Genomic DNA, 9,137 nt, shown 5'->3' with positions numbered 1-9,137 from the left:
TCTGAAAAGGAAATCAGGCTTCATTTTCCCTCAAGCGCCAGAATACCTCTCTGAGCCGCGGCTGGGGACGCGTGACGTGCCAAGCCACTGGCCCCCCTTGGTCCCCGCTCTTTGTGGTACCGCTACTCTTTGCCATGGGGCTGTGGAGTCTCACTGTTTCTTACCAAGAAGGCTGGCGACTTTACTGCCTCAGATGATAACACGAGGACAGCTGAAAAAGGCCAGGAAGGGCCCAGGAGGAGGCTGCCCGCCAGTGCCCTGTGCCCTGTGCCGCGAGGAGGGTCGCCGGGCAAAGCTGGGGGGGGGGGTCCCCCACCAGAGACACCCGGAGGCCTCTCCAGGACCCATGCACAGAGGCCGAGGCATTACATACCCGTTGTGAGCAGCGCGGGCAGGGGTGTGGGAGCCTCCTGCCCCTTCCCCTTGGAGAAGAACCCTCGTCACCAATGAAGGAAAACAGTACGGCACAGGGTCTGTCCCTGTCAGAAAATCCATCTGCATCTTGCTTCACAGGCAGGGACCAACAGACCCAAACCGCAGAGCCGATGCCGTGTCTCACAGACCGAGCTCGCTTTCCGGTCCTAGGAGCTTCGTGTGTTCGCAAAAGTGGAGAGAGGGCCCTGTCCTCAGGCTGGGGCGAGGCAGACAGATCCGTGGCGGGGGATGGGGGGGCGCCCCGCATGCACGTTGACAGTCCTGAGTGTGAGTGTGCATGTGTGTGTGCCCGTACATAAGCACACACCTATGTGTGCGTGTGTGGGTATGCGTACAATTCTTTTCTCCTTGATGCCGTCAAATCCAGGTCTAGCAAGAAGGCTGCACAGCGGGAGGCCCTTGAATGTTCTCTTGGGACAGACTCACTGCAGGACGCCCGCCCTGTGGAGGGGCAGCGGCGGTGGGACCTGGGCCATTCCTTAATTGTCACCTGTCCCCACCTTCCAGCCACGAGAAGCTGTGCTTTCTGTGTGAGATGCATTGAGATGGTGTGGCTGCAAAGGAAGCTGCATTTTGAACAGAGAGACGGCGGGCGAGGTGGAGGGAAGAAACGGGGGTGTTAGAAACACCGGCGCCAACCTGCCCCCCAGCTGCCCCCAGCACACACCGAGCCAAACCCCAGGTCTGCGGCCCCCGCTGCGGCTGGTGCACGCTGGGCCACCGCCATGCGCCGGGCAGGACCTGTCCCTGTTGCACAGAGGGGACCCGTGTTTCTCCGAGTGGCCCAGGACCCGTGGAGCGGGAGACCCGTCAAGGGGGACGGAAAATTAGGGCCAAGAGCAGCCAAGCAGCTGTCGACGAGACCGTCCACCGTGTGACGCCTCCTGCATCGTTAACGGCCTCACGCACCTGGGAAGCACAGGGTTAAAGGGCGGCGTTTTTTGCAGAGAGGAGATGAACAGAGGCATATGCTTATATCCCCAAACTCCCCACGGGGCCCCGAAAAGGCTGTGCTGCCACCGGGCCTTCGGGTGGCCTCCCGGGTCAGTCTGGAGACCGTCACCTCCCATGAAAGAAAAAGAGAAGCACCCGCGTTCAGAGCAGGCAGGCACACCTTTTCTGTAAAGGGCAGGACGGCAAATATTTCCAGCTTGGCCGTCACTGTCACAACTGCTCGACGTGAGGAAGCCGCAGTGGGGGATGTGTGATAGCGGCATGTGTTCACGTGTGTGCGCGTGTGTGCACACGTGTGCACCCGTCAAACTTTATGGACGGACACAGGCTGTGGGCTGTATCTGGCTCAGGAAGCAGAGTCGGCCAGTCCCTGTTGAGCTGAAGACGCAACCTCTGTGCCTTCATCGGATTGGTGGTTTTAACAAGGTAACTGGTGACCTGCGGCATCTCCCCAGAGGCCCGTGCAGCCCCAGACAGGCCAGCCCACGTGCAGGCCTATTCTCAGCATGCGTGCCAGCGGGCCCACCTGTCCCGCCAGGGGAGCCCAGCACAGGCCTCCTTGCCCAGCGTGATGACACGAGGGCTGGCTGCAAGACCTGACCTCTGGGACGAGGGGCAAAAGGCCAAATGTTACTCCTCTGAAGGCTTTTGTCACCTGATCCAGCAGCCCCAAGGGAAACTGTAACGTGAACAGCTCCGACTCCGACACACCACTGCCCCTCTTCTGATACAAAGCTGCCTTTTCTGTAGCCCCGGCCATCCGGGATGCAGAGCTCACCACAGACCCAGAATGCCCAGCCCGAGACGGGTCCAGGGGCCCAGACCTGCCCCGCCAGGACCCAGAACCACCGTCGTGCCCAGAAGAGAAGTCCAGGAGGTCACCGAGAGGCCAGCGCCCGGCTCCTGCTCAGGGTCCACCAGCCCTGGTCCCCTTGTCAGGCTGGCACGGCTGGTAGCCCAGAGGTGAAGCTGACTGATGCCAGGCTCCCAGCCGAGGCTGCATGGCAGCCCTGGTGTGAGAGGACCGGGCTCCCTCTGGTTTGAAATCTGTGAGAAATTCAGTTTGAGCGCGTCCCCTTTCACCTCTGAGGCGAGCCTGCGGCCACCTGAATCCAAACCAGATGGCTCCTCGGGCCTAAAGACAACAAATAGCGGCTCAAGACCCCGGCGGCAGAGGACCACCAGGGCAAGGCTGGGAACAGCCAGCTGCTTGCGAGAACTCCGCCCGAGGGCTCCCCAGATCTGGAGAGGGCCGCCCGCAACGCCCAGTGCATCCAGCACTGCGAACGGCTCTTTGAGCGGGTTTCCATGAGACCCAGAGCCCCGGCCCCCGGCCCCCAGCCCCCTTCCTCTGCTGCGCCCAGCGGGGCTGGTTTGTTTTGGCAGAGCCAGCAGGTGCCCTCGCAGCGCTGGGCTTGGCGCTCTGGCGGGGTGTCCGCGGTGACCTGAAGACTTGGGTGGCCGCCTTCACGCTCTCACTTCCCCGTCGGCTGATCCATGTACCACCCACGTTCTGGAAGGCCCGGCGAGATCCGAGATTCCTGAAGGAGGGGCGCTGACCTCCGCTGCCCCCGGCCCCGGCCGGCGGCCTCTGGAGGCTTGGAAATCTGGGCTCTGCCTTTTCATAAACGGTGAGGGGAGTGAGCATTTCAGCAGGCGGGCGGTGAAACTCGAGCTTCCAGCTGATAACTGAAATCGGGCCTCGTCAACAAACACTGGCTGGCGGCCTGGAAGCTTCTAAATCGCCTTTGAAAAGAGAAGAGGATACACTCTACTGTATACAAAAGAGATGATCAACGCAGACCTGCTGCACAGCCCGAGGGGGGCGGGGGGGGGGGGGGAGGCGCTGTTTGGTAGCAACCTGCACGGGAGAATCTGAAAAGGCCTGGCTGGGGCAGGCACCGAACTGATGCGCTTTGCTGGCTACCTGAAGCCGCCACACGTTGTAAACTGATAGACGTCAATGTAAAATAAAAATTAAATTAGAAAAGAGGGATGGACAGGTTGTTTTTCAGAAACTGGGGCTGTCTAGGGACTCCGATCGCTCGGGCGTCACCAGAGCGCACTTTTTTCTCCCCCCACCCATTGAATCCCCTGCATCGTGCCCAGGCCAGCAGGCCCCTGTCCAGTCCGGCAGCTGTCAGGCGGCCTCTCCTGACACAGCACCCGCCTCAAGGCTGGGCTGCCCCGGGCTTCCCGCCCCCTCCAGGCACGTGACATCCACGCGGATTCCGGAACAAAGCGCCCCTAAGGGACTTACATCCATCCCATGGCGTGTCCAAGCCCAGGCCTTGTCCGGACTCCGGACCTCAGCACAGCATCCCCCCAGGCCAGGGGCCCGTGTGGTGTGGGGCCGAGCCTCCCACAGCCCCGCATCCTGCCGCGGGCCTGGCACCTGCTCCCCCTTTTCCCGGGAGGGAGGACGCAGGTGACATGGGCCCCTCTCTGGTCCCCGCACCCCGTGCGCATGGCGAGATAGGGAAGGACCGCACGAGAGCGCGCGGTGCTGGGGGCGGGGCCTCCGGAACTCGACGTGGGGGCTTCGTCAGGGTCGGAGCGGGATGACCCTGGCGCCTTCATGACCTTTCCTTGTACAGAATTTAAATTCGTTTCAGGACTCAGGCTGTACAAGTCCGCCACGCACGGAGGCACCGGGTGGGGGTGGGGCTGGGGACCGGGGGTGGGGGGCACTCGGCACATCCTCTTGAAGGGTGAGCAGGGCTCCTCGCTGGCAGTCGTGGTGCTGGCAGGCTGGGCACGCTGCTCAGCACCTCAGGCAGGTCCACGCACGGGGATGACCGGGCTCGAGACAGCCACCACCCTGGCGAGAGGCCTGGGCCACACGGCACCGCCCCTCGTCCACATCCCCCACCCCCTTGCTGACCTGGTTCTCTGGTCTCGGAGCAGCTAGTGACTGCAGGCAGGGTGATGGCCGGTGGGGGACGATGAGGGCGAGGGGGCCCAGGATGCTTATGCAGGAGAAATCCAGGCACAGTATTGCAGAGGACAGGGACCCCCGGACGTGAGAGCGTGCGTGGGGGGAGGCGGCAGACACACAGACAGGTGCACGCACACAGGCCCTGGCCGCCTTAACAGCCCGAGGGTTTGGGAAGAGGCAGAGGGGGTGCCTGCGGCTGAGAGCGGTCTTCGCGCTGCTTTCTCCCTCCTCCATCCCTCACACTTGAACCTGGGCTGAGGGGAGGATGCAGGGGACCACGGGGTGGAGCAGGTGTCCTGGGAGAGGGGCTGGAGCTAAAAGCCAAGCAAGGACCTCAGACTCGGCTTCCTGGACAGCGGGGGACCCACAGCCTCTGTGGGTTTGTGGGGGAGAGAATGGACAGGAGCCTGCCACCCACCCCCGCTTGATGACTGAGAGCGGGAATCTGTGCCGACCTTGTTTGGGGCTTAGGTGTCGGGTGTTGCTGGGAGAGGTAACATCTGTCAGAAAGGTTCTGTTCTTTCTTAAAAAAAAAAAACCCCAAAACCCTTCTCCTTTGCAAGATTCCAGTTGCCAAACTCACTCTGCGGCGGCTGAGTCAGACGTAGACGCGGCAATTTGTAGACCTTGTCTGCACTTTCACCGCCCCGTCACGAGGCATTTCCGTGGCACTTTATTCTTGCAATGAACTTCACAATGTATATTCATCTTCTCTAGTCACCGTGGGAAGATTGTGCTGCGTAAAATTGCAGACGTGTTTTAACAGAGCCTCCTACAAACTGTCCACACTGAGCGGCAACCCATGCAGTGCGTCTGCTTCTTTTGCCGATGACGAAATTGAAGTCCAGGGGTTGAAAGCCTTCGGCGGTGTCCCTGTGGATGAGTTTCCGCGGGTACTTAGGAAACTGTGGTCCCTGTGTCCGTGGTTGGTAGCTTCTCTTTCACCCCCAGGACCTCTCCTCTCAGGCTTTCCCGGGCACCATGGGCCAGACTCTTCTTTCTCGTGTAACCTGATTTCATGCAGTTGTCAAGTCAGAACCCCCGTGTGTTTTCTGAACTACTTTGATCTTTGAAACGCCAAGGATGAGCAGGAAATTCTCGTTGCGAGACCACTCCCGCGTTTGAACGTGCCGTGTGTGACAATCGTAGAGGTTCTGTACCTGGGCATTTTTAAACCCTGTTTCCTATTGTCTTTTTCAGTGAAATTGTCCCTAAGGTAGGGAGCGACCACCTCAAATCCTTTGTGAAAATAGGGTGTGTGTGTGTGTGTGTGTGTGTGTGTGTGTGTGTTCGGTGCTCAGACAAATTTGCTCGTCTTCATAATGTCTCTCTCTGCAGGGCTGGGGAACGGTTGTCTTCAAAGTGTCTGCAAAGTGAAACTGAAACCAAGCCGTCCCCAAGCCTACAAAGGCCCTGGGGAGTCTGGGGAGCGGTGGGAAGGTGGCGTCTAGCAAGTGGCGAGCCAGGCAGGTGACCTTGGACCACTCAGTTAACCTACAGCTTCATGATTTTCACCTGCAAAACTGAAATAACGTCTGGCATGCTCAAGGGACTGTTATCATGCCTTCCAAAGGACCCTGGCTGGGGACAGTTTGTGAGCTGAAAATAACTGCATGCTTGTGTTACATACATTATACATTGTCCTGTATGTGCACCTGTACCTGTGTCATGTACATACACACAGGAGTAACGCAGTCTTACTAAAAGGGATTGAAGTAAACTTATTTCAAAGGGGCAGATGTATTTTCTAAATTTGGCAAAAGCCGGCCTTTTCTCTGTATCCCTTGATACAGTGTAACTGACTTTTTTTTTTTTTTGTCTTTTTTTGCTATTTCTTGGGCCGCTCCCACGGCATATGGAGGCTCCCAGGCTAGGGGTCTAATCGGAGCTGTGGCCGCTGGCCTACACCAGAGCCACAGCAACGCAGGATCCGAGCCCGAGTCTGCAACCTACACCACAGCTCACGGCAATGCCGATCGTTAACCCACTGAGCAAGGGCAGGGACCGAACCCGCAACTTCATGGTTCCTAGTCGGATTCGTTAACCACTGCGCCACGACAGGAACTCTGTAACTGACTTTTAAAATAATTTTATGACGAGATTCTTGTTTAAGTCAGAACTAGTTATAAAAATAAACCTCAATAACTCCAACAAAAGGTCATTGTAAGGAGAAAGCCCTTTATTAACTGGGATTGACTTTGGACTAACACTCATCCTTCAAAGCTGTGTGGGTCACGTGGCAGGAACATATATTACTTTCTCTTTCAAGGAATAATATACTTTTTGTCCCCTTTTCCCTTCACTAATGGAGTCCCTCTCGCTCCTTTAGAAGCTAGGACATTAAACTCCTCAAGAGAAACCCAGTGATTTGATGAGCCTGAGGCGGCCTCGGGTCCCTGCGAGGCCCAGCCTGAAAGGGTCCCCGTCGCTGCTCTTCTCCAGCTTCTCCTGAAGTCAGGAGAGTGCTGTTCTGTAGAAGCCCTTTCTACTTTCTAGGAAACTACCGCAAGAAAATAAGCAGAAATTTGGACGAGATATGTGCACAAGGAGAATTACTAGGTGCTGTTCAGAACAGCAACACTGGGGATTTGAAATATGTTTTGTCTGTGCACCTGTGCCGTTATGGATACGGTGTTTTCCAGGAAGGTTTATTAATATTGGGAAATACTTCGTGCTATGATGGTAGGTAAAATGGGTCAAATGTCGCATCAGAAATGCAATGATATTGATTTTATAAATGTGTATCACGCAGAAAAAAGACTATTAAAAGAAAGCGTATGCAAATAAAAACTGTGGCTCTTTCCCAGAGACGCGGGTGAGGAAAGGCAGTTTCCTCTTAGACGTTGCTGTATTTTACACATTTTCTACAGTAACCACATATTATGATTTTTTTAAGTTTCTTTTTTATCAGGACAGTCTTGCCAAGGATGCGAGTTCTGTTCTGACTCAATAATACACCTGTGCAGGGTAACACCAGGATACCGTTGTTTCGTCTTCTGCTGCCATGTAACCCTCCCTTTGGGCAGATGATCCAGTTCCTGGCTGGAACCTTGGCTGGAACCCCCCGTGTCTGTGAGGAGCCCCGGGCTCCGCGTCTCACCACTGAGGGAGGAGCGGATTGAAAATGTAAACGCACTTTCTCGCTGGTTCAGCAAACACGCCTGGACGCGCTGCTCTGCCGGGCTGTGTTCAGGCGTCTTCCGTTCAGGGAGGGCGTCGGTGTGACGACGCCGTCCGGCCAGGGGTTCCTGGAATGTGTCAGTGCTTCTCTGGACAGACCAGCAGCACTCTCAGAGAGAAGACTTTGAGCTGTTAAACTTTAAAATATTCAGCGAGGGGAGTTCCCATCGTGGCGCAGCAGAAACGCATCCGACTAGGAACCGTGAGTTTGTGGGTTTGATCCCTGGCCTCACTCAGTGGGCTAAGGATCTGGTGTGGCCGTGAGCTGGGGTGTAGGTCGTAGACGCGGCTCGGATCCTGCCTTGCTGTGGCTGTGGTGTAGGCCGGCAACTGCAGCTCCGACTGGACCCCTAGCCTGGGAACCTCTATATGCTGCCGATGCAGCCCTAAAAAGGCAAAAAAAAAAAGCCCTACCCCAACTTACTGTAAGTTTGAAAGCATCTGGAATATCAGTATTCAGTAAGCTAGCAAACTGACAAACAACCTCTATGGGAATAAAACATGACAAACACTGCGTTTATCCACAAAATCCAAAATAATAATTTCTGCATAAACTAAACATTTATCGTGTCAGTAGAACTGTCCAAACAGAGCATGTCCAGCTGCGATGTGAATGCAAACCCTGGGACCAGGTTCAAGTCTGAGCTGAGTCAGTAGGTCCAGGCTGGGGCCTGGGAGTCTGCATTTTAACACGCCCCCGGGTGATGCCGATGCTGCTGGTCCATGGACCGTGCTTTGAGTGGCACGGATCCCTGTAGTTACCTCAGAGACAAGTGTGAGCGTTGGAGGAAGGTTCTGAACTAGCAAAAATGAAGGAAGCTGGAATTCCTGCCCTGTCACAGTGGGTTAAGGATGCAGCGTGGCTGTAGCGGGGGCGTGGGTCACAGCTGTGGCGTGGATTCAGTGCCTGGCCCAGGAACTTCCATGTGTCACGGGTGCCATTGTAAAAAAATCAGAATCAAATCAGGCTTCTTTTACCACATGAGAACAGGCTTCAGGAAACCCCTGAGGTCCGGGGCTCTGGGACCTTGTGTCTGGAAGGCTGTCTGTGATGGGTGGGGGGGTCCCTGCTACACGCAGGGCCTGGGTGGAGCTGCAGGGAAGGGGGCTCAGCCGCCCACAGGCCTCGGGTGGGGGGGTGTGGGAGCAGCCTGCCTCCAAACACACGAGGTGTGGGTGTGCTCTGCAAAGTCCCACAGAAACGGGGCGGCGTCGTGACAACATCCTGGGTCCCGAGGCACAGCCCTGGTGGGCGTGGGAAATTAAGAAACTCTATTCCTGTTCCAGAAAGCACTGGAAGACCCTGGAGAGCTTCCTGAACGACTCGAGGGGAAGGCTTGGCCCTGGGGGTGGGGACGAGGGCGTGTCCTGGCTGTCCCCGTTTCTCCCTTTGCTCGGCTCCTGCTGCATCCCTGCCCCCGCCCGGCCCCCCAGCCCCGCCCAGCTTGAGGGGAGTTTGCCGGAAGAGCTGGCCTGAGCGCCCGCTCACTCCGACCCGTTCCAGGACGTCCCCCCAGAGGGCATCCAACCTCACCCAGGCGCTCACTCCCACCACCTCGAGGTGCGAGAATTTGCAGATCTGCTGTCTCAGCTTCATCCTCAGAACATGAGCCAGGCCGCCCCCCCAGCT

Source organism: Sus scrofa, chromosome 7 (genome assembly GCF_054392235.1).
Source record: "Sus scrofa isolate SSC_HxYL_T2T_F1_AM1 chromosome 7, Sscrofa_HxYL_maternal_Yorkshire_Landrace_v2.0, whole genome shotgun sequence".
NCBI lineage: Eukaryota > Metazoa > Chordata > Mammalia > Artiodactyla > Suidae > Sus > Sus scrofa.
The sequence above is the reverse complement of the archived record's forward strand: the minus strand, read 5'-3'. Positions refer to the sequence as shown.